General features: G+C 38.9%; 1 pseudogene; it reads right to left on the minus strand.

Moving 5' to 3' along the window:
• Positions 1-3,162: 3,162 nt before the first annotated feature.
• Positions 3,163-4,094, minus strand: LOC141515567 (small ribosomal subunit protein eS1-like; annotated as a pseudogene).
• Between the last annotated feature and the right edge of the window lie 953 nt (positions 4,095-5,047).

A 5,047-nucleotide genomic window follows, 5' to 3' on the forward strand; every position in this document is an offset into this window, starting at 1 on the left:
GAGGAGATGGCATTTGATCTTAGAAATATATGTAATCTTTAGTTGTGGTTAGCCTTTTCTTTACTTAATTACCAGATTCATTGCCAAACAGCTAAGGAGTACTTTGTATCTTATTTATATCCTGCAAAGGATCCCAAAGAATACCTTTCATATGATAGATCCTCCAAAGATGACTGGCCCAAGAGACAATTCTTATACCAGTAGAAGTCTATGGAAGTTTCCAAAAAGCTATAAAGGCTTCAAGTATAGGGATCTGGAAGATTGCTACTTGAGAACTATTTCAGCTGAGGCAAACAACAGTTGTCCAATTTTTGCCAATAAGGACTCATGAAACAGATAAAAATACAAAGTGGTTCCCTTCAACAATGATGTTGGTGGAAGTGGGAGCAGAAGATACAAGGGAGGGACAGTTTTAGACAGTCTACAAACATAATAGGCTCAAAGATCCAGAATTGAAAAGGTGGAGGAAATCACGCAAAAATTCTGATTGGAACGATTACAAATTTATATTACACAACCATAACTAGGTTAAAATATGCCTTCTGCTACTATTTCCTCTTTCAACCTGTCTCATATGGTGAATGGCTTTTCTCCTTACCAGACTAACTCTTCTGCCTGCTCAAGTGATCCCATTCCTTCCTGTCTTCTCCAAAAAATTGTCCCCTCTGTCACCCCTACTCTATCACTTATTTTTAATCTCTTCCTGTCTCCTGGTCTACTGCAACATGTTCATGTCTTCATCATTAGCAAAAAAAATTCCTCACTTAATCCTTTCATCCACACTATTGTCCTATTTCTCTTTGGCTCACCATAGCTAAACTAAAAACGATGATAGGTACTTTCATTTTCTCTCTTCTCACTCTCTTCTTAATCCTTTATAATCTGATTTTGAAATTCATCATTTCACCAAAATCACTATCTACAAAATTACTAATGATCTCTGAATCACCAGAGCCAATCAATGACCTTTTCTCATTCCTCATCCTCCATAACCTCTCTGCAACCTTTGACTTGTTGCCCACTCTCTTTCTCTTCTTTCTAGGTTTTTAGGACACCACTCTCTGAGGTCTCCACCTAGCTATCTGATTGCTCCTTCTCAGTCTCTTTGCCAGATCCTTATCCAGATCATGCCCTCTATTCATAGGTGTCTCATAGCATTCTGTCCTGCTCTTTTTTTTTCTCCCTCTATACTACTTCCCATCAGTTTCTGTAGATTTAATTACCATTTCTATGCTGACAGTTCTCATATCTACCCATCCTGCTCACATTCTGAGCTGGCCTCCAATCTCACACTTCCAACTGTCTTTCAAACATCTTGAACTGCAAATACACTAGACATCTTAAACTCAGCATATCCAAAATAGAACTCATTATCTTTTCCCCCCTCATGTGAGGAAAATACCATCTTCCAAGTCCCTCAGGCTTACAACCTAGGCGTCATCTTCAACTCTTCACTCTCTCTCAACTGTCAAGTCCAATCTGTTGCCAAGATCTGCTGATTTCATCTTCACATCTCTCCAATATTCCCCCTACTCTCCTTTGACACTGCCACCACTCTGATGCAGGCTTCATCACCTCATCTTTGGACTAGGGCAATATTCTGGGTCTTCCCAGTCTCAACACCCCCCCCTCCCATCTATTCAGCCATCAAAGTGAGTTTCTGTGCAAAACTAAAGAGCAACACAAAAGAGGTGGAGCAAGTAGCCATCAGTAGTTTTGACATCAACATGGGCTTTAATCATGGTCAGCCACATTTTGACCATAGAGTATATCTTGTCCTGGGTAAGATTCATCACATGGAAATTTGTCAATTTTTACCCTGAACATCTTCAGTAATTAACTTGAAGTTATGAAAAGCAACCTTGTCATTCTGCAAATCAGCAAGGCTCACTTCAAAAACTCAACCCTACATTCCCCTACTTCCAGTGGTTTTTTATTACTTCTAGGATCAAATACTAAATTCTTTGTTCGGGTATTCACAGCCTTTATATTCACTAGGCCCCTTCTGCCTTTTCTAGTCTTTTTGTATCTTACTCCCCTCCAGGTATAGTCTATCCAGTGACATTGGCCTCTAGCTCTGAGCATTTTCTTTGATTTTCTCCCTGCCTGGAAAACTTTTTTTTCATTTCTACCTAATGACTTCTCTGATTTTCTTTGTCTTACCTAAATCCTACCTTCTACAGGAAGTCTTTTCTAACCATTATACTTCCAGTGTCTTTCTTCTTTTAATTATTTTCTATTTATCCTGTATATAGGTAGTTAGTTTGTTCCTTTGTTGTCTCCTTGAGGGTAGAGCTGTCTTTTGCCTCTTTTTGTATCCCCAGAATTTAGCACAGTGTCTTAACATAGTAGGTTCTTAAAAAATGTTTATCTACCTATTGACTAGAAATGGAAGAAGTTGCAGAATGCTCAGAAATCCTATGCCCATGTAATCTGAATAAATTCAAGAAAAATGTTTGGAAAATGTTGGACATAGTAAGCCCCAATACTACTACAGAGCAATGGAATTGACTACATTTTAGCAGGTAGAAAAATGAATAGTTACTGGTAGAATAATTTCTGAATCAGCTGCCTATGTGCAATCAGCTCATTGATTGATTAGGGCAAAAGCCAAAATCAGTAGCAAAATTAGAAGAAATGATAAAAGTGAGGATTAGATGCCATGTAAATGTAAAATTGTTCCAACAAAGGTATTTTATTTTTTTTGTCAATTCTATTTAATTGTGGGTTGAATTTGATGATACCTCCTGGGAGTATGTGTGGAGTAGGTCTAGCGGGAGCATCCCAGGGAGTATGTTGTCCTGGCAACTTCTTGGTAAACATGTGCTCACTTCTGAAGGACTTATATTGTGATGAAGTATATCCTGGGTGGGTAGCCCCAGAATGTCTCACCTGGCTGACAGCTGAAGCACAGGAGCTTCCTCAAAGCTGGGTTAGAAAGGATTGATCTCTAAGACAGGAAGAGTGATTCATTCAGTGGACCACTATCTTTTTGTTTTTTGACAATCCCAAACAAGTTTATTTATAGAGCAATGCAATTTCATTCAGGTCATTTGCTTATCACATTTATGAAAAAATTTTACAAGTTATAAACCTTAAAAAATACCCCAAACCACCACAATGATAAATTTTTATTTTTCACCTCATTTAAAAGTTCTTCTTTTAGACAGATTCTTGAACTGGTGGTTCATAGCCCATCAGCCCTTTCTGCTTTTGTTCCCGTTTCATCTGAAGGTTTTCCAGAGCCACCACCTTCACCATACAGCTCCATTAACTTTCCCAATTCAAACTTGGGCTTCTTGAGCATCTTAACTCTTCAAACAAATATATTATAGAGAGCATAAATGGACTGGCAAGCCTTTTCTATGTCTTTTCCAGTGCTGTCTGGAATTAGTTTGTTGACAACTTCTTTCAAGTCATTTGTCTGCACTCCTTGGGTCATCATTTCCATCATTTTCTTATGAATTTGAAAGACCTGTTAGTGCTGGGCATAAGAGGTCTGTTGTTGCGCATTTTAGTAAAAACCAACATATAAGAGGTGGAGCAAGTAGCCATCAGTAGTTTTGACATCAACATGGGCTTCAATCATGGTTAGCCACATTTTGACCATAGAGTATATCTTGTCCTGGGTAAGATTCATCACGTGGAAATTTGTCAATTTTTACCCTGAACATCTTCAGTAATTAACTTGAAGTTATGAAAAGCAACCTTGTCATTCTGCAAATCAGCAAGGCTCACTTAAAAAACTTGACCCTTGAGACCATCAGAGGCAGTTTTTGTTCCTTGAGTTCTTCTAACCAGTATCTTGCCAATATTGCGAATGTTGAACATAGATGGTACTTTTACATCATACAAATTCTTCTTTGAAAATGGATCAACTGGGTGGCTAGGTGGTGCAGTGGATAGAGCACCAGACCTGGAGTCAGGAGTACCTGAGTTCAGATCTGGCCTCAGACACAAATTACCTGTGTGGCCTTGGGCAAGCCACTTAACCCCATTGCCTTGCAAAAAAAAAAAGAAAATGGATCAACTTCTTTCTTTTTGGCTCCTTTTTTACCACCTTTAGTCAGCCACTTATTCTTGCCTACCACCATGATTCCACTCTGAAAGCCAAAAGTAGACCATTATTTTTCTACCATTTCTCTCTCCCCCCCTCCCCCCCCAATCCAACCCCCTCTCTTAGCAGAAAATGCAAATATCCTTCCATCCTCTGGAAGTCTGCCTCTTCCAATTTGTGTTTCCTTTCCTGATCTTAGGTGAAGAAGTATGAATTTAGTCTTGAAGGTCATTTTGTGAGTTCAAGAGGTTTGGAAGTGGTGGATCTTTGGTCAGAGCTAAATAGTAGCAGGGAAGGAGTCCCCAACAACTATTCTGGTGTTTCTTGGAGATGAAGTTGAACCTACTCCTTGCTGGCAGTTTGCTAGAAGACATCTGCCATGAATGGAATAGTGAAGAGATGGGATGAAATGTAAAATGTCTCCTCAAGAGATTAACAAAATGCTTTATGTCTGATAAAATTTAAATATCATCCTCCTGGCAGAAATGATAACAGTTATAAGTTACAAGTTACCAATTGCTTAATTCCTAATTCAGAAATAAAAGGGTTCTTGTCAATGGGCCCCTGAGTCTTTGTGTCTTTTATTATTTGTATGTAGGAAATAAATACTTGTTCCATACATGATTTGTATTGTATTTTGAATACCTTCCTAAACCCCCTTTTGGGGAGACCCTATATATGAGGCAATATCTAAACTGTAAATCTTTCCTGGGGGTTTAAGGATTGGGTTAAATGCCAGAGTGTGAGAAAAGAAGCATGACTCTAATCAGTGGTCAGCTCATTTTGGACAGACTTCAACCTCACTGTGTATATTGGTACAGGGCAGGGGGCTCCTGTAGTGGAGAAGGGAAAGAATGCAATGCCCTATGTTCTTGAGCCCAGACCGCCAGGTCAAGTGTTAGAAAGACTTAAGTTCAAATTCAGCCCTCATACACTTACTAGCTGTGTGACCATAAGCAACTCATTTAACCTTTGTTCATCTTAGTTTCC

This window comes from Macrotis lagotis, chromosome 1, assembly GCF_037893015.1.
Source record: "Macrotis lagotis isolate mMagLag1 chromosome 1, bilby.v1.9.chrom.fasta, whole genome shotgun sequence".
NCBI classification, from domain to species: domain Eukaryota; kingdom Metazoa; phylum Chordata; class Mammalia; order Peramelemorphia; family Peramelidae; genus Macrotis; species Macrotis lagotis.